Source organism: Haliotis rubra, unplaced genomic scaffold (assembly GCF_003918875.1).
Source record: "Haliotis rubra isolate DU_JTF1 unplaced genomic scaffold, ASM391887v1 Scf1052, whole genome shotgun sequence".
In the NCBI taxonomy this organism is placed as follows: Eukaryota; Metazoa; Mollusca; class Gastropoda; order Lepetellida; family Haliotidae; genus Haliotis; species Haliotis rubra.
In genome coordinates, this window is record NW_025764951.1 from 92385 (window position 1) to 114250 (window position 21866).

General features: G+C 36.6%; 1 protein-coding gene and 2 long non-coding RNA genes across 6 annotated transcripts in view; 1 reads left to right on the forward strand and 2 right to left on the reverse strand.

The window, feature by feature from the left end:
- The window catches only part of LOC124276700, a 21682-nt gene extending 13143 nt beyond the window's left edge, over positions 1-8539 (forward strand). Inside the window, exons 2-3 of the long non-coding RNA XR_006898625.1 lie at positions 2970-2974; positions 8529-8539. This is a non-coding gene — a long non-coding RNA (uncharacterized LOC124276700). The remainder of the gene's footprint in view (positions 1-2969; positions 2975-8528) is intronic.
- LOC124276653 overlaps positions 1-20855 on the reverse strand; it is a 24063-nt gene extending 3208 nt beyond the window's left edge. The window contains exons 1-3 of one of the 3 annotated variants that reach the window (XR_006898615.1): positions 20228-20855; positions 19869-20018; positions 19367-19838 (exon numbers count right to left, since the gene is read on the reverse strand). This is a non-coding gene — a long non-coding RNA (uncharacterized LOC124276653). Of the gene's footprint in view, positions 1-19366; positions 19839-19868; positions 20049-20137 lie in introns of all 3 variants that reach the window. The other 2 variants (XR_006898607.1, XR_006898604.1) reach the window with 2 other exon arrangements.
- Positions 1-21866, reverse strand: part of LOC124276596 — a 210787-nt gene that overhangs the window by 62087 nt on the left and 126834 nt on the right. The window lies entirely within an intron of this gene.

Here is a 21866-nt window from a genome sequence, read left to right on the forward strand (position 1 = left end):
TTGCTCGGATCTGGTTATATTCCTTCTTCAGATATGACATGTCCAACATACTATACCTTTCTCTTGAAAATGAGCACTTGTCGGGAGCTCACTTCAGACTACATTCTCTGAGCCGTTGGAAAACCCTAGTAAGTCTTTGAATGTGTTCTTCCAGCGTGCGAGAATAAAAAATCAGGTCATCAATATAAATGCAACAAATTTGAAGATGCTAGTCCCAAAGACATTCTTCCATTAAACGCTGACAAGTTGCTGGACTGTTGCATAATCAAAATGGAAGCCGGTTGTACTCATAAAACCCTAAGGGGTCCACTTTCAGACTTCCACACTTCTATACACCACACCATAGAGCGTAACAACGTCTAGACTTACATGTGTGTACAAAAACACTCAACGTCACAGTTACAAGAAAATATGGAAAACTCAAATACAAGTTACATTTCTCCCTTTTCTCAATGAAACCAATCTCAATTTACAACTGTGAATCAACTAACTGAATCACACGATTCAGTCAAGTGATTCAATCTAAAACAAGATGTGATCGTTTACATGTGACGTCATCATCTTTACTAAGGGCAATCACGAAAGTCAATGATTTTGACGCACGAAGTCAACGTGAAAAGAACACCCCCTATATCTCAAGTTGACAAATTCAAGTGTCAACAAATCAGAATAGCGGAAATGCACAAGTCGACAAAGTCAAAATATCACATGACAAAGTCAAATGCCGACAATGTAGGATAAATCAAAATCAACTCCACAAACCAAGGAGTGTCCCATCACAATGCATTACCGCTGTAGAAACAGTGGAGATAAAAGTCTATTTTGCCGATGATCAGTGTAAAGTCACATGTGAATATTAAAAGTCACATGTAAATATTAAAATCAAAGCGTTCTGAAGCTGGTGTCCATGAATAGCGCATTTGTAGATCATAATATATTATGATAACGCATAATGTGGTCATGGAATGTATTGTAGGCAGAGCTAAGTCACACTGACTGACTTAGTTTGGTTTAACGCCGCTTTTAGCAATATTCCAGCAATATCACGGCGGGGGACACCGGAAATGGGCTTCACACATTGTACCCATGTGGGGATTCGAACCCGGGTCTTCGGCGTGACGAGCCAACGCTTTAACCACTAGACTACCCCACCGCCCCGCTAAGTCACAGTGCATATCACAATGTCAATGAGGGATACGACCTTGACCCGATGATGTCCGGTGTCCAACGTCTGTACTTCGATACACGAACACTGTACGATGAGAAACACCTCTTCCGTTCCTAAGGCTGAGATCCGTTTGGGGCCTAGGTTGATCTATGAATTCCTCACTGGGGGCCCCATCTGTCACAGCTATAACACCGAGAAAACAACGACTTGCTGTAGGGTGAGAATCCGTTTATTCCTTACATCACAGGAAGAGGTAGCAGAAGAATACCCTGTAAACATTTCATTTATATGTATTAATATCACAATGTTTTGGTTTGTTGTTTTTTATCACAAGGGTATTAGCACAGACTCATTTGTAACAATTGATTAAGAGAAAAGGGAGACAACTTAAGCACATATAAATCATGCTCATATTGAGCAATATGCACATCACACTGAACGAAATTAATACATTGATAACAACTATTTTTCCTTTTTAGTTAGTTCACAAATATGTCCATACTGAGTGGGAAATAAGGCCTTATGCATATTGGTTACATTTTCCAGAGAAAAATAAATTATTTACACGTTTACATTATATTCAAAATTTGCTCACCCGTCTATAAGACGTAGCTACTCCTAGACATCTGCTCGATGCGGGCTATGGGCATAGGGTCGAATTCAAGAGTCAACACCAATCTTTCATGCAATTTTACATCTAGTTGCGTATCAGTGCCGGGCTTGTGTTATTTTGGTTACTTGAGCGTTCTTGTGTCTTTCAGTGATTTTCCGACGCTTCGTTCCCTTTTCGCAAGTTTATGGGTGACATAAGAATACTTTAAATAGTCACCCCCCCCACCCCACCCACACACACACACACACTACTATAATGGGAGAAGCCTTTGCCACTGCTGTTGGACCAGTGCCAGCGAAGTATTTTGAGCACGACCTGGTGAGGAATACCATCAAGATCTGTACCAAGTCCAGATGTACGGAAGAGAGCCTTATTCAGGTATTGTCCACTCATATAACTCACCTTACGATGAAGGTTGTAAAAGGAATAAGGACTACAGTGAATTCTTTATCACGTTTAAACACTCCCACCCAGTTGGAAGTCTTGATAGCCGTGAGTTCATTCATGGTGAAGATAATTTTACATGCTCACCTTACGACAGACAAGTGTATCAAGAGTGCACTGACTGCACGGCACTATTTCAAACCAGTACTTAATAGACTTCTTTTCTGAGTATGGCAAGGTGTTGAATGTGCACAGAGAAACTAAAGTGCAAGATGGCGAAGAGATTTTCACAGGAGTAAGGAGAGTCATTCTTCAGATGTATGAATACCATAAAGAACTCCCTTATATCGTTAAAAAGGGCCAAAAGATGTCTATGCTCGCCACTTCTTCTGGAAGGTTGCCCATCTGCTTTAGATGCAGCACTATAGGACATATTAGGAAAAATTGTCCTAAACAGTTCAATAACAATGTGTATGCTCAGGGTGTGACTATGCAGGATTTGTTGGAAGAGACAGCCCATTTGGAAAGGGATGCCCAGAAACGGAAACAAAGAGAGAGTGATATGATTGAATCTGAAAGTAACAGTGCTCCTCAGAGACGTGATACTGATGATGAGAGTATGAGTGAGATTGGAAACGAGATGGAGTCGGATATGGTTAAAGCCAGTTGCCCTGATCAGGTCGAGGCGGAGTCTCAGCAGTCACAGCATTCCCAAAGTGACTTTTCCCAAGAGGGAGATGATGCTATAAAAGCAATGGGTCCCCCTACTGCGCCTGTGAGGGGTAGACCAGCTAACCCTAAAAGGAAAGGTAAAAGACCTTCTACACAGTCACCAGGGAAGTCTCATCTTAGTCCAGGGTTAAAAGCATTGGGAGCCCTGACAGACTCCCAGAGGAGATCCCCATCAGCAGCTTCAAAGAAGCAAAAACCAGGGGAAGTAATTGAGGAAGCTCCTTCATAATTTATGTTTGATCCTGACCCTAACGAACCTTGAAATGGCCATGGACTGCGAATATCGAATAATGGACAAACCATAATCTGTCCCTCTTAAGGGAGTTTTTCATTTTTTATTGTTATATACAATTGGTTAGCATGATTTAATACACAAACAACCCATTTTACAACTCTGAATTGTAATGGTCTATTGACTGATTCCAATAAGGTAAACATTTTATCACACAAGTTTAACGCAGGCATTGACTTTCTATTTCTACAAGAAACCCATGTCTATAATATTGTAATTGCTAAATGTTTTGGGAATAAATTTAATGGCAAAGCTTATTGGTCGTTTGGAAATAATTTTAGCAGAGGGGTAGCAATAATAATAAATACTAGGGTTAATTTCACTTTGGATATTTTGTTGTGGATATAGATGGGAGATATTTAGTTATAGATGGTAATGTCAGTGGAGTAAGGATAGGATTATTAAACATATATGCGCCTAATAAGTCTTCAGGTAGGGTCGTTTTCTTTCAGGATATAGCCAAATATTTAGTAACAAATAGATTGTTACTTATGGGAGGCGATTTCAAGTCTGTAACAAATATAAGATTAGACAAAATAAGCGGCAACATAGATAATAAACAGGTGGGTTCAAATATTTTAAGACAATGGGTTTCTGACTTTTCTATTACTGATATATTCCGTTCTTTATTTCCAGATTCGGTGGTGGTGTCTTGGCGTAATGCTGCTGGTGTTGGTTCCAGACGTTTACTTTTCTACATCCCTACTGTCAGCTGTCCACACTGCGACCATCCTCCCATGCTCATTTTCTGACCACGACTACGTTCAGGTAATGCTCAAGGATTTTGAAGGCATTAATTTTGGTGCTTCTTATTGGAAATGTAACAATTCAATTCTTGATTTGGGCTTTCAACCCCTTTTGGCTGGGTTTTGTAAACAAAATATACCTCCTTTAGATCAGATAACTTTAGTGAGTGAGTGAGTGAGTTAAGATTTTTAGTCACATCGGCAATATTTCAGCCATATCGTGACTAAAGCAAGTTATAAATATATCAACAATTTAAGTGAAGTTATAAAATTCTGCCAACGAAGGACAGTAAAATAACTAGATTATCACAGATATATATGTAAAACTAGTAATTGAATCTAAAACATTTTAACTATAGGGGACAACACAATATAAAAATGGGCTATAGATCGCAAACAACTGAAGGTAGATCACCATACTAGGGACCATGAGGTAACTTTAGAATGGTGGGATAACTTCAAAATTCAAGTAAAACATTTATCAAACTCAATTCTAAAATTGCTCAAAATTCATTATTATCTCACCGAAAAGATTTGGAAAAACAGTATCGGAATATATATCATGCAGAATCTGCTAATCCTTGTCTGTACACAGATCAAATTAAGGAGACCAAAAAACAATTAAAGGATATGGAAACAGCGTAATTTAAAGGTCATTTGATTCGTTCTAAAGCAAGTGACCTTGAAAATGGGGTAAAACCTTCTAGTTATTTTTTGCGCAAGGAAGTTAAGAGAGGCAAAAAGAAATCAATATCTTCAAGTTTGGACTCTTCGGGAAACTTAATTAAGTCCTCTCAAGGCATTATGGGTGTTTTTGTTGAGTTTTATTCTAATTTGTTTTTGGCTGAACCCATTGATGAAGAAATATGCAATGACTTCCCGAGTGATCTACCATGTTTGAGTTCGGAACGTTCGGAGCTACTAGAAGGTGAAATATCCAAAGCAGAAATTCTAAATGCTCTTAAAGCAATGGATAATTACAAGTCTCCAGGTCGGACGGGCTTACCAAGGAGTTTTCCTTGTTTGCCTTTGATGCTCTGGGTGATGTCCTTCTACGTCTTGTGCGATTGTGTTTCTCTTCTGGGCAACTGCCTACTTCCTCTAAAAACTCTTATATTACTCTCATATGTAAGGATGTCAATAATGCTGAGAATGTACGTAATTGGCGCCAAATTTCCCTATTAAATGTTGATGTCAAAATTATTTCCAAAGTTTTATGCACACGTTTGGGCAACGTTATTGGTGATGTAATTCATCAAGATCAGAAATGCGCTGTTCCAGGTGGATCTATTCAGGATAATTGCCATTTACAACGTTATGTGTTGGATTATGTGGAGCAGAATAATCTCCCCTGTGCTTCAGTAAGTTTAGATCCGGAAAAGGCTTTTGATAGAGTCTCCCATGATTTTTTGTTTAAAGTATTGGACGTTTTTGGCTTTTTTCCAAATTTCCAAAAATGGGTTAATATTTTATATTCTGACATATCTGTAATTGTTTATCAACACATTTCGCGGCCATTTCCGGTTACAAGGTCCGTCAGGCACGGTTGTGGGCTATCTCCCTCCTTGTACGCTCTTTCACTGGAGCCTCTTCTTCATAAAATACGTCAAAATCAGTCAATTAATGGTGTACAGATCCCTGGTACTGATGATTCAGCAAAAATATCTGCATTTGCTGATGATGGGCTTGGATTTTGCACAACAGATGCTTCGATTCGGAAAATTTTGGACGTATACAATACGTTTGGCAGAGCATCTGGGTCAAATATGACCAAAACGAAAGGAATTTTATTGGTAAATGGAAGTCTAGATCGGACCACCCTTTCGGTATTTCTTGGATTGACCAAAAGTTGTTTGAATTAGTATTGGCAATAAGATCAATGATGATGATCAGTTTTTCCCAGTTGTACAAAAATTTCGTACTGTTTTAAAATTATGTAAAGGGCGTGTTGTTTCTGTTTTCGACAAAGCAGTACTGTGCAATACTTTAGGCCTTGCAAAAATGTGGTACCGTGGAGCAGTATCCCCAGTTTCAAATCATTATGTCTATCTTTTCCAAAGAGAGACGTTTAGGTATATTTGGCAGTCCAAGTCTGAACCTATAAGGCGCTCTGTTTTATATAAAGCTAAGCTGGAAGGGGGTCTGGATGTTATGCATATTAAATCAAAATTACAAGCCTTCCAACTGAAACATGTTCAAAAACTCCTGAAAAACTGTTCTGCCAAATGGACGTATTTTGCAAAATACTGGTTAGGTATGTCCTTACGTCGTTACTGTCCTGCCTTTCTATCTCTGTGTATCCCTCACTCAGAGACGGTACCTTTATATTATCAGCAATGTTTTTCGGCACTAAAACAGTTTGAGTACATCGTTTCTGACCCTTTGGTGGAAATTGTCAATTTTAATTTTAAACAGTTTTATAACTGTCTGCTATCAAAAGACACCGAAAACAGAATAGAAAGGTTATATCCACAAATTAATTTTAGACTTGTTTGGGAGAATCTTCATAATAAGTTTGTGGATTGTCTTCCAAAAAGAGTTAATTACCGTCTTGTCTATAATGCTCTCCCCCTGGGGTATATTCTTCATACCCGTGGTATGGCTGTCTCTCCCAACTGTGTTCTTTGTCGGTCTGCAATTGAAACTGCAGACCATCTTTTTGTATCCTGTTCATGTACTCATGTGTTGTAGATTTCGTCTTTCCATGGTTACATATTCTCTCTTCAGGCCTAATATCAAAATCCTATGAAATCATTAAATTTGGACAGTGTCCGCAAATCCCCAATCAATCAAGTTATGCTGCCTGTGTGTATTTGGTATCATTGGCAAAATATTGTATTTGGTGGGTACGAAATGTTAATAAATTCGAACACAAGCAGCTAAATGGAGACGACATTGTCTTACGTTTCTTGTCACTTCTAAAAACGCGTATAAGGGTCGACTTCTTTCGTCTATCTAGATCTTCGTTAGCTATCTTCTGGCTCTCAACTAACATGTTCTGCTCAGTAAATCAAGGTGCCTTGCAATTGTTATTGTGATAAATGTTTTAATCTATTTATACATATATGCACATTATATTAAATGTTTAAATATAGTAATAAATATAAATGCAATGTATAAATTGTACATCATATGATATGACCCCATGATTGACCCCATATGCCTAAACATATTAACCATATTCTAACATTAAATCTATTCACCATTACATAAGCACTCATGTAATTTTATCAATGTAAATATGGGCTTCGATTGTAAATATGTTGTTGTTAAATACGTAGTTGTTTGTAGTTTTCATATATTCATTATGTTGGTGTTATTACAAAATTGTAATATAATGCTGTTTTGCCTTCAGTTGTAAGTATGTTGTTGTTTGTGTTTCAAGCTCTCATAAAATATTTCTTCATTTTCCTTCTTTAGTTTCAACATATTAGTGCCACTACTCCGAACACTGTGATATCGTTTTTATATCAGGAGTAGTGGCAGAAACTGTTGTCCAAATTTGTATAATTATTGGTAACGAATAAATTTTATGAAAAAAACCCAAAAAAAACAATGAACCGATGACTAGCACACAGAAGTGAACATCATATTCTCAACAGTCACCACCGCAGCAGGCACGACACCCATCCAAGAAACATTATGTGAAAATATTTATAATAGCAATTCAATTGAGGCATAAAAACTTTACAGCCTATCACGGATTAGCACAACATATTTACATATCCAAACCGCGAACATTATTTAATATTAATAAACGTTTTCAGTCTATTTTATATGCATTACTGAGATATTATAACCTCAAACTTTAGAAGCCATTCTACAACCAGACAGGCAGAGTTTATTTGCAGTAAAAGGCCATAGGCCCAAAATACATTCAAAGGAACTTTCAGTGCAGTCAGGGGCACAATGTGCTTTCATGTGTGTTTATTATGATCCTTTTAACATAAAATAGATACAAGGCCACAGATTTTAAGGTTCCTACATTAGTATTCTTGAAAAGATTTGCTAAAGAATATACTGTATAAGGCTTTTTAACACATTTTGTAATAAACCTCTCTCTTAGGTGTGATTAGGATTCACAAATGAACAGTACATGGAATTCATCTTCAATATAGGTAAGACCTTTAGATTTGCATGATATACAAAATCTTTGATTATAATCAGTGTTGTTATAACGCCCAGTTTCTACAGCTATTGTAAAATTACTAAACCTAAATTGTGCTTAAACAGCTCTTAAATGTGTAGAAAGGTTAAATGATAAATAACATTCAACATTTAACGCTGAATTAAAATACTGATAATAGTTGCATTGGAAGAATTACTCAGGGAAGAGTACCAGGACTGTTTTAAATTATCTGATAATCTTTGTTTAAATAAGCTTATAAACATTTTTACATCACCAACATCTTGGCTCAACCAAACATATCCAAAACCAAAATTAAACAGAAGATTTTTAACTTTTGATTCCCATGTAGTTCTACCACTATCATCTAAAGACTTAAGCATAAGGTAGCTTTGAAAAGGTAATCTGTCATGAGGAAGTTGTAACAGTCTACACCAATATTTGATTACACGGGTCATATAATTAAGCTACAGGGGGCAATCTGCCACATTCACCCAGGGCCATGGAATTACAAGATGACCTATTTATTTTCAGATACTTTTTACAAAAATCAAGCTGTACCGATTCAATACTTTTACAGTAGGAAGTTCCCCATATTTCTGACCCATAGCATAATATTGGTGTGATCAGTGCATCAAAAATTTTGAATAGATCTATACAGTTAATGTTTCCGAATTTCCTTTGAAAGTGATTAACTGATAAAATTGCCTTTCTAGTTTGAGAAGCTAAACATAATTGTGCCCTGGACCAAACGAGTTTTGGTGTAAATATGATGCCAAGATATTTATAAAAAGATACTGTTTCTATTTGTTCCCCATTAAAATACCACTTTTCATAAGATCTAAGAGGCCCACCATTTCTGATAACAACCACTTTTGTTTTCTTAAGGTTTACTTTCATTCCTGTTTCCTCGCAAAATAATTCAAGGGCATTTATCTTTTTCTGCAGTTGAATACAAGTGTCCGAAAGAGCCGAAACATCATCAGCAAACATAAGGGCATACACATTATTGAAAACAGCAGTGACAAATATTCCCTTACCACCTTCATTTTGCATAATTGCGCATAAATGATTAATAAATATTATAAATATCTGAGGGCTTAAAATGCATCCCTGTCGGATACCCACATTACAAGAAAATTGTTTAGAAAGTCCCTCAGGGGTTCTAACGCAGGCACAGAGTGAATTATACATACATGTGATAATATCTAAGAACTTCCCATCTAATCCAACCTTATGAAGAGAATCTATAAGTATATCATGTTTAAGAGTATCGAACGCTTTTGAAAAATCGATAAAAAGACAATAAAATCTGCCCTGGTGTTTACATGAATATTTCTGTATGACAGCCTGAAGTGTAAAAATGTGGTCTGTTGTAGAATAGTTTTCCCTAAAGCCAGCCTGATATTCACAAATGATATTATTTAAATCACACCAGATTTTTAATGTTTTATTTAGAATGGATGTAAATAATTTACAGAGGGAATCAATGAGGGATATACCACGGTAATTATTGGGGTCGTTCTTGTCGCCAGATGTCAACAAAGGGCAAATAATGCTCTTACACCAACTGGGATGGAAATAGCCAGAGTCATAAATTTTGTTAAAAAGAACAGTGAGAGTAGAGACAATGAAACATCTCGACTCCTTTAGAAATTCATTAGCAATTCCGTCTGGACCAGGGGCTTTACTGACTCGCAAAATGGTTGGTTCAAAAAAGAATCAGTGTTGCTTGTAGATTGTAAAGGTGAAGGTAAATGTTCTGGTGTGGTTTGCAAAGTATTAATGCTTAACAGATTTAAGAAATGATCTGTCCACTGTTGGCATGTGACATTGGATGAAAGTTGTGGTGATGATCTGTAATTTTTAAGTGTTTTCCAATATCATTTAGGGTTGGTGCTTGCTGCTACTAGTTTATCTTTCTGTGTATTTTGGAAATTTAATCTTTTTTGCTTGAATATACATTTGAAGAGTGTTCGTAACTGTCTGAAGATATTAAAGTCTGCATTGTGATCTCTATGGGCTCTGAGTGCTGCATATTTGTCATGCTTTAAGTTTTCTAAGTCCTGATCCCACCAAGGTGGTTGAGTTTTGTTTGTTTCGTTTTGTTTTTACAAAATACAGAATAATATGGCACCATCGTACCTTATTGATCTTGTTCCTGTGGACGTAGCATCTAAATGTAGCTATAATCTTCGCAACTCTGATGATGTCTCACTTCCTTTCTCGCGATTAAAATTTTCGTATGATTCTTATTTTTCATCCACAATTAGAATGTGGAATGAACTTCCAGTTGAAGTGAGAAAAAGCGAGTCTTTGAATTCTTTTATATCGAATATTGTTATAAAACATAAAACTGCTCCTCAATACTTTGATTCTAGACCGAGAATCACTAACATCATCCTTACAAAACTACGTTACATGTGTAGTCAGTTGAATTATGATCTATTCCGTGCTGGTTTAAGAGATAACCCAAGTTGTTCGTGTGGAAATGTTTGTGAAAATTCTTATCATTACCTGTTTGACTGTCAATTATATACAGTACAGAGAACTACCATGATGACTAAATTACGCAGTATTACAAATGTGGATATGACCTATGAGTTACTATTACATGGCAATGCAGATCTGACTGTTCACATAAACCAAAACATATTTAAAATTGTTCAAACATATATTTGTCATTCAAAACGATTTTCTTAATTGTTGCAATTGTTCCTCTTTTTCCATATTTCTGTTCTGTTCTTCTCTGTCCATCTTGTAGAATGAATGTAAATAATACTATGTAAATACTACGGAGAGGGTGTTCTAAGTTGTATAACTTGTACCCAATCCTTTTCTCATGAATAAAATATGTTTAAAACAAACCGAAAGTTTGTAATGAATGCACTGTTTTCATCCTTGCACCACATATATTTTGTCCATATATCCTGTTTACCCTCTTGTACATTACTGTTTGAGGTAAGCGTATTAGAATAAGCAGTGGAGGGGAGTTTACTGTTAAGTGTGTTGATATTGAGTGTGCATGACAGTGGAAAGTGACATGGGTTATCTAGTGTGCTGACATTAAACTGCGTGATGAAAGGGAATAGTGACGAAGAAGTTAGCATGTAATCAACTACACTGCAACCGTTATAAGTAAAGCATGTGAATTGACCACATAAATCATTTGCTAATCTACCATTTAAGGCATGAATGCCAAAAGTGCAACATAATTCAGCAAGTTTTCCCCATAATTATTATAAACCTGACCTCTAGAAGATCGAGGCATATCAAATGTATCTTTGGGATAATCATCATTTTCATATACACAGTCAACATTATCATCTGGGATATAATCGAAGAAGTCTATCATTCTAGCATTCAGGTCCCCCCCCCCCCTCCTAAAAACAGATGTTTGCCAGGGTGATCTGCAGTGATTGTGCACAAATAATCTTCAAGTACTGACATGCCATCAGTGTCACTACCCTTATATATGGGAGAGTTTTCTGGCGACAAATATGGGAATATCAAAATAGTGTCCATTTCCCATCAATAACTAGTTGTGTAGAACAGAAGTACATCACAATTTTCGAAATTAGTGTAGCTACGGCTAATGAGACCACTGGAAAATAAGTGGTCCGTAATCAAAACAGTAATGCTGCCGCTATATCGGCCAAGCCGATGCAGTTTTTCACGCACACAGTTTATTGAGAAAATCGCTGAACTCATTGGCTTTGCGTACGAACGACTCACAAAAACTAATAATGTCGAACTTGGCACAATATTCTTTAATGGGAGATAACGGATTGTCTTGTTTATGCAAACCTTCAATGTTCCACACAAGAATAGTTATTCCATGTTTGTTTACATCAGGGCCTTGGCCACTTCCTCATTTGTTCGGATTGAGCGCGGCCTCCCTTGCCGTTGATCTGTTTCCGGGGATGTGTCGATAAGCTGATGGCGTAAACAAAGATCCATGTGGTGTAGCTGAAGCTGCGTCGGTGTATGAAGAGGGTTGGCTGGTAGGTGAATGAGGGAAGGAGGAAGTTGTACCTGCAACCTGAACAATGCCTTTCTTGCTTCTATCGTACACAAAAGAAGCTCCGTCAACGATAAGTTTGTTGTGTCGGATTATCACCCTCCGGTTTTCGTCTCGAGCTTGGACAAACCAGGGTGAAAGTGCACGTCTTTCTTCTCGGACTTTTTGAGTGAAGTCATCTGTGACACGGACGTACTTACCGCTCAATTCTTTCTTGGATTTCATGTAGACAGCACTTTTATCGGATGTTCTCATGAAGTTTGCTATTATTGGTGAAGTAGTTTTAGGAGGATTCAGACGGTGAGCTCTTACTACCATTCTACAACCAAGTATAACTAACCTAGTGCCTCCTCTGACTCGACCTCACATTATCAGCTCTCAGAATGCAATGAAAATCACAAGACACCACGAAGTATGATCATGTTGAAGCAGACGATCCAATCAACCAATCAAAATCATCCGTGTTATAACAACGATTCCCATAAACATAAATGCACGTGAAATGCATATTCAGTAACCTGGCCTACACAGGACAAGCACAAATAATACTTTTGGCCACAAAACTGTATAACACCACCAAGAAATGTTTTTATATTATTTTTTTATTGACATTTTAAATAAAACAAAATATATAATACAAAGTGAAATGTCACTGCTACAAAGACAACAGACATGATGGAAATGCTGATGAAACATTTATTTAAACTCGAAAAATACAATTACAAATACAATTGTATACGATTTCTCCTCCACAATTATTTGGGAACCTCACTATCATAATTATTACCTTCTACCATAACAATATTCAAACTCAATTACAATACACAGCCCCACACATAAACAAACAATATCTAACACATAAATCAGAAAACCTTGTAAAAATACATCCCTATCTATGCGGCAAAACGTTCGTGAACATTTACCTACCTGGGAAATGGTATATTTGTTTCCGTTTACAATTGCAAATGTGCAAGATAACTGTAGCAGGATATGGTGTCAATTGAGACATATCAGATTTTATTGTTATCAGGAGAAGGTGTTTTATGTAATTATAAAATTATGCAAATAAAAGGTATAAACTGCTAAGCTCCAAAAATATGTTTAAAGCTTTCATTGGTGAAGGGTTATTTAATAAACATTGTGGTTGTTTAAAAATCAGATTTACAAAACTGATAAAAGGTTTGGTTGAGGGTTTGTTAGTAAAATTCTATATGGTTGAGGTGCATCTGAATTATGCCCCTTTATGGAATATTTACATCACTAAGGAAGTGAGGTGGTTCATTCTGGCCTCAATTTCATATTGTGTGTAATGTGACGAGAGAATAAGTCTCTGCTTGGGTACAAGTTTTTTTAAGCATATTAAATACCCAGAGTGTCCAAGCACATGGCACTTAGTATTCAGCATTGCACAGCACAGCAGCAGCAGCAGCAGCAGCAGCAGCAGCAGCAGCAGCAGCACTGTTACTCGCCACAGAAGGTTAGTTTAAGTAATATTTGTTTTGTTTAATACATTAAAGTTAGATGTTGTCATTTATATTATGCTTGAGTAGAACTTTTAAAATACTACAAATAAATAATTAGCAAATTATTTCTAGCATAACATGTAACTGTAATGTATGCACTTGTGTATGCCTTGGCAATTTTGTGAAATTGGCAAATGTTGTTTGCAGTTGCCAAAAAGGGGTAGAATTGTAAACTCCATTCCATTCCATAGATGGGTAAGGTGTATTTTCCTCAGTACATTGGGTGAATGTTTTGAATGTGGTGTTTGTGTGTATTTGTGTAACATGACTATTTTAATTTAATTATTGCAACCAATAAAATGTTACCCTATTTGTTATATAGAATATTCTCATAGATTGATTGTTAGCTGTCCATTGGATTCTTTGCCAAATGTTTCAGGGTGATGTTTTGTGGATTGACTACCCTTCGGAAATAAAATGTCCTCCCCTATACCAGCGGCTTTGTCATTTTGAAGAGCTGGTCACATAACGCTCACATTCCCATAACACAAAATTTGCCACTCATACTCCATCATGTCCCGTTGCATCGTTCAAAATGTCAAAAATTAAACCATGAGAATTCCGCTCTCTGCCACCCTCTTCGCAAGGCTGTCACTGCTACGTTCGTACATTTTGAAAAGCTTGGCCACAATCCAGTCCCAAATGATGAGAACAATGTTCCAAGGAATCCCAAGCTGACTCATGTACACAAAGCAGCACTGTCACTCTTTCGTCGCATGCCAGGGTTGGAGGCACGTACGTGAAATCATGATCGACACTCGCCGGTCATAAATATCAACAGTCTTTAATGAGTTACAGGTCATAAGTCGATCAGAAAAGGATCTATTCTTCGATTCTGCAGGGTTCGGGTTCGACAGTCAGTCAAGTATTTTCCACTGTCACTTCGAATTTCAACCTTTCGCAAAATGTAAACACTGGCTCGTCCGCCATTTCAAACTGTTGCGTAACTGTCTACTTCCAAGAGAATAAGTAAGTCAGACGATTCCATTATAGTGTGGCCAGAAGGCTACAGTAACACGGCACACAAAGCAATAGGCTGGTTTCGGTCGTGTGGAGTTATGATATTAAAAACCAAGCTCTTAGGTGTTACGTTATTGCATTGAATAAACAGTAGTTTGTTTTCTTTGGACAGAATAGTTTTTATGCTGACATGTTAAAAAATAATACAAACGGAACCTACCACTCCTTTCACAGACGAGTTCAATTCGCCTCTCGTCCCATGTCGGATTACACAGTGTCTTCCGCAGGACGAGGAAGTTCGATGTTGAATCGGTTATGTTAATCATTTGAAAACCTACGCTACGCGTTCGGCTTCAAATGAAATTTAGAGACTATCAATTAGTTCTAACATTCATCTTATTTCCAAACACAGTACGTTTATCTCCTTATTAGATCTACCTATTGCAACATTGTGTTTTTGTTTTGCTACAACTGTTAATGACAAGAGTTTACAGTCATGTACTTATAAATTAAACAAAACTGAGTTTATTGAGTAATTATTTTGCTTATTCTCGTGTACAAGAAAGTTTGAGTGAAAAACAATGAATGGATTGGAAAGATGAATGAAATAGTAACCTCTTTTGAGACTAAGAGGGAAAAATACTACCCTGTGTCCTCTTTCCCATATAGGCAAAGAAGCTAAGGAGTCCATACATTTTAAAATACTTGCAATAGATAACGTGTCAGTATTTTGGTGGATCAAAGAAATTAAACAGATTGGGAAAAAGTGCCCCATACAATGCTGTATACACAGTGCTGTGTTTCACATCTATCAAGTGGTAGGTTACATCAACTGGGTGTCACACACACAATATATAGCATCATACAGGGCATACAATATGTCAGGTATACATTTACTCCACTGTGGGGACAATACTTGGGAATAGCACCATGCTATATACACCACTGCGATGCACGTGTTGTGCACAATTACATGTGATATATACTCCACTGCAAAACAGTAGGATTGTATATTCACCATAGCATAATAGTATATACACCACTGTAACTCTACGGTGGAAGGTACACAATTCTGGGATTCATATTTCTAGTGTTACGTCAAAACACACACACACACACACACACACACACACATCACTTAAACAGAGACATCAAATACATTTTACAATGCTGTACACACAATGTTGTCAGTCAAGTCTATACAATGCCACTTGGGAGAGAGTGAGTTCAGTTTTACGCCGTTTTTAGCAATATTCCAGCAAAATCAGGGCGGCTATGCCAGTTGGAGGCAAAACACATTATTATATCATGTCCAAAGAGACATACGTGTCACCTGTACAAGTTTGAGTCTGCTACAATGTAATACAATGATGAATATACTAAAACAACTCAAAACAATGCTATATAGACAACAACTATACAGCACAATGCTGTCATTCATATTTATATTATGCTAGTTTTTTTTTAAAATGAAGGCAACACACACTATATTACATCATGACAACGAGACATAAAACGTGTATGTTTTCAAGTTCAAGTACAAGAATAGAATACAATAGACTACTACAATGTGATACAATGCTTATAGCGACTATACAACACAATACAATGCAATACAAAGCTATAAACCCCCTGTATGCCCTTACAGCACTATATAATGATATAAACACCATTACAACACTATATAATGATGTAAACACCCTTACAACACTATATAATGATATAAACACCCTTGCAACACTATATATGATGTTAAAACCCTTACAAAATATAGAATGATATAAACACCCTTACAACTCCATATAATGATATAAACACCTTTACAACACTATATAATGATGTTAACACCCTTACAACACTACATACTGATATAAACACCCTTACAACACTATACATGACATAAACACCCTCACAACACTATATAATGATATGAACACCCTTACAACACTTTATAATGATATAAACACCCTTACAACACTATATAATGATATAAACACCCTTACAACACTATATATGGTATAAACACCCTTACAACAAGATATGATGATATAAACACCCTTACAACACTACATACTGATATACACACCCTTACAACACTATATTATGATATAAACACCCTAATAACACTATATAATGATGTAAGCACCATTACAACACTTTATAATGATGTAAGCACCCTTATAACACTATATAATGATATAAACACCCTTACAACACTATATATGGTATAAACACCTTTACAACACTATATAATGATGTTAACACCCTTACAACACTATATAATGGTATAAACACCCTTACAACACTATATATTGATATAAACACCCTTACAACACAATAGTATGATATCTTTAACATATCAGAAGTTACATTACTTCTAACACATGCAGCAACGTTAGTATAGATACTCCAAATCACCTTGAATATCGTACCCTTAATTCCTATTTTATTTAATATTTCTCACAAATCGTGGGACGATTAACAGTGTCAAAGGCTTTCCTAAAATGCTATAAATGCTGTATATAATTTACCGTTTTTTTACACATTTCTCAACAAATGCGTTTAAAGTGAATACATTATCAGTTGTAGAATAGCCTTGCCTAAAACCTGCCTGAGATTCCTCTACTTTCTCATATATCTTTACCACATACTAAGTCTGTTGCATATTATTGAAGTAAATAGCTTTCCAAAAGCACTTGTTAAAGAAATACCTCTATAATTATTCGGATCCTCCTTACTGCCACACCTATGCAGTGGAAGAGGTATCGGCTTTGACCATTCATGTGGAAAATGACCAATTTCTAATATTCTGTTAATATAATCAACATTGGGAAAGTATTTCTGCACAAGGAAGGAAGAATTCTGGTAATAAATTATCTCTCCCTGGGGACTTATTTCGCTTTAAGTTTGAAACAGCCTTTCTTAATTCTTCTTCAGTTATTTTGCCATTTAGAATTACATCTGAAATGTCGTCATGTACCTCACAGTTGTCATAATGGCTTACACCATTTGAATCTTCTGTGTTAAATATATTCTCAAAGTTATCTTTCCGAACTTCCATGGATGTACTTATTGTAGGACTTAAAATTGATTTCACAGCTTTCCAAACTATTGTATTATCGGAAAGAGATTTATCTACACTTCTATTTTCCCTGTGTATCTTTACAGAGTAATTTAAATTTGTTTTTGTTCTAATATGTGTAGCAATATCTTCCCTATTATTTAAACTAGGAAAATTATGTAGACTTGAATATTTAGTTTGATTAGCTTCTCTGCATTCTTTATCAAACCACACTGGCTGAGTGTTTTTTGTTTTGTCATGGACTCAGCAGACTCTAGTGTAACATTGTTATTCAAATGTACACCTTCTACTATCTCCTTGTAGAAAGCTGTAAAGAGATCAAATAATCATTAATAAACAATCTTGAAGTACACTCATCACTGCATGAATCACACCATACATATCTGTAAGTTGACTTGCACATCAGTAGGAGATGGTGGTACATAAACCTGAATACTACTACACATCTCCAGTGGAACATGATCAGACTGTATATGTAGTTGACTTACACATCAGTATGACATGGTTGTACATAAACCTGAATACTACTACACATCTCAAGTGGAAGATGATCAGACTGTGTATCCAGTTGACTTGAAATCCGAAACAAGATAAAACAGATTTTTGAAACATTGAAAAATCAATAACACTACTTCCATGCTTGGAAATACATGTATACGTATATTCACCCTCGGTACGATCAGAGCCACATCGACCATTAACAATGTGCATATTATTACCAATGAAGAAATTTAACAACTTCTTTCCCATAAGAATTTACCGTTTTATCTTTTGACACTAGGGTAACTTAAACAAAATCATCTTTATAACAATCTGGTAGAGATGAGCCTTTATCATTATTTTCGGAAAAAATCTTGTTCATGTCCTGTGCATGCATTAAAATCACCACAAAGAATAAAATCACTGATGTCATATTTCGTATACATGTCTGATTACTCGTGTCCAGTTCACTTATATTACCGCATTGGTCATGTCATTGGTGCATAGGTGAAGCCATGGGTGGTATATATACACCTCCAAGTAAAATAGCTGACGAAGTCGGTATAACTGTTTGCTTAATGTTACAAATACGAATTTTGAATAATTAGAGGGTACTCTGTTGACATAGTCGGAAATACTTTTACATATTTTAACAAATATTCCTCCCATATATCTCCAAGAACGGGCATTTCGCGTTCCAAGAAAATGTAAACAAACAAATCGTCCACAGGTTGATCAATGTCAACAGATTGCTCCTACTCCTGTTTATACTCAAGACATATTCTGGATTTCAAGCACGGACTATTATCTCTGTACAGGGACATTCAATAAACTTGTGTGTATTTTTTATCATTGGTTGCTGTGGTGTGTGAAATATATTAAATCTGTCTGTGCTGATTAGTAAACGGATATACTTCATTCTCTTGTGAGGAATGTCACTGATCAATGTAACTATGTGAAAGGACGATATTATGCAATGTATGTAGCCTAAAAGGTTTTATTTTCATTTGTAGTAAATGTGCTGACTATCCTTAAGGTCTACGTTTGATTTGTGACAACTATACAACTGACTGACTGACTGAGTTTGGTTTTACGCCGCTTTTAGCAATATTCCAGCAACATCGCGGCGGGGGACACCAGAAATGGGCTTCACACATTGTACACATGTGGGGATTAGAAACCGGGTCTTCAGCGTGACAAGCCAACGCTTTAACCATTAGGCTACCCCACCGCCCCGACAACTATACAAAGCTATATACACCCTTATAACACTATACAATGCTATATACACCCTTACAACCCTATACAAAGCTACATACACCCTTACAACACCATACAAAGCTACATACACCCTTACAACACCATGCAAAGCTACATACACCCTTATAAAACTATACAAAGCTACATACACCCTTACAACACCACACAAAGCTACATACATCCTTATTACACCATACAAAGCTACATACACCCTTACAACACTATACAATGCTATATACACCCTAACAACACTATACAAAGCTATATACACCCTTACAACACTATACAAGGTTACATACACCCTTACAACACTATACAATGCTATATACACCCTTACAACACCATACGAAGCTATAGAGACTGTTACAACACTATGCAAAGCTATATACACCCTTACAACACTATACAAAGCTATATACACCTTTACAACACTATACAAAGCTATAAGCACCTTTGTAACACTGTAGAAAGCTATATGCACCTTTACAACACTATACAAAGCTATATGCACCTTTACAACACTATACAATGCTATATACACCCTAACAACACTATACACAGCTATCTGCACCTTTACAACACTATACAAAGCTATATACACCTTTACAACACTATACAATGCTATATGCACCTTTGCAACACTATACAAAGCCATATACACCTTGCAACACTATGCAAAGCTATATGCACCTTTACAAGACTATACAATGATATATGCACCTTTGTAATACTATACAAAGCTATATACACCTTTACAACACTGTACAATGCTATATACACCCTTACAACGCTATACAAAGCTATATACACCCTTTCAACACTATACAGTGTTATATACACCCTTACAACACTATGCAATGGTATATACACCTTTACAACACTATACAATGCTATATGCACCTTTACAACACTATGCAATGGTACATACACCGCTACAACATAACGCAATGATCTATATGCTACGACTACAGGAGTAGTGGAGCCAATCGTACTGAGGCCTTAGTCATTCTTCTGTAAGTCCTCAATATTTTCTCAACCCTCACATGACAAATACCTGCGTTTGTTACATGTTGTTACATGCTGTATATGGTCACATCATGTTATCAACAGTTTCAGTGGTGTTGGCAGCTGAAGGTTTTCCTGATCTTAGACAATCCTGGAAGGTTTCCCCTCACCCACTTGAACTCTTTATACATAATAGTGGCTCAGGAAGGAGCAGCACTGACTAGAAGTCACATTGTTCACAGGTGTAATAGTTTCAGAAAATACAGTTAAATAGTATGCAATTCATGAGAGTAATGTCTGAATTTCATAACTGCTGATATGTCAAAGATGAAATCGAAATATTCTTGGCCATCATCCTTCAACCAGAAACGGACCAGTTCTCACTGTGTGTACTGGATCTTTGCCTGTGACTCTAGTTCATCAACATCCAACACTCCCATGATCACAAACATGACAGCTCCCGTAAATGGTGTTAGGTATATCAATTTGTTGCGGTAAAATAGTCTACCTCAATATCCCTCACCAAGACACTTGTATAATGTAAATAGGTCCCACCTGCGCCCTCAGATTTAAGAAGATGACAAATATTATAGTGTCCTCTTTTCAATGCCATGATGAATGGTGTTTGATTTAAGTATCCTCCCCGTCTGTTGACACATGTTTTCATGGATAGGATGTGTTTCACAATAGATATGTTACCTCCTGCACATGCCAACATCAGGCAGTCAGTGTTGTCTTCATCAGTAAGCGTCAGATCTGCCCCCTCAGTTACAAGGAGATGATAAACATCATAGTGTCCACTTTCTAATGCCATCATTATTGGTGTTTGGTTTGAGACTCCTCCCCGTCTGTTGATGTCACATGTTTTCATGGAGAGGATGTGTTTCACAATAGATATGTTACCTCCTTTACATACCAACATCAGGCAGTCAGTGTTATCTCCATCTGTAAGGGTAAGATCTGCGCCCTCAGATACAAGGAGATGATAAACATCACAGTGTCCACTTTCTAATGCCGTCATTATTGATGTTTGATTTGACCTTCCTTCCCGTCTGTTGATGTCACATGTTTTCATGGATAGGATGTGTTTCACAATAGTCATGTTACCTCCTTCACATGCCAACATCAGGCAGCCAGTGTTGTACATATCAGAAAGGGTGAGATCTGCGCCTTTAGAGACAAGACAACGATAAACATCATAGTGCCCTCCTTTCATGGCAAACATAGCTGGTGTTGCCTTTAATTTACTTTCCTTCTTGTTTACATCATATATTTTCAATGAAATTAAGAAGTTCACAGTTGACAGATTTCCATTTTCACTTGACAAATGTAAACAATCTTTTCCGCGTGTACGTGTGATGTTAAATCGGCTCCTTTTGCTTTAAGGAACTTGAGAATATTAAGCCAACCTGTTTTTGCACAAATCATTGCAGGCGTCTTTTCCGGATGTACATGTTAAATTGGCTCCTTTTTC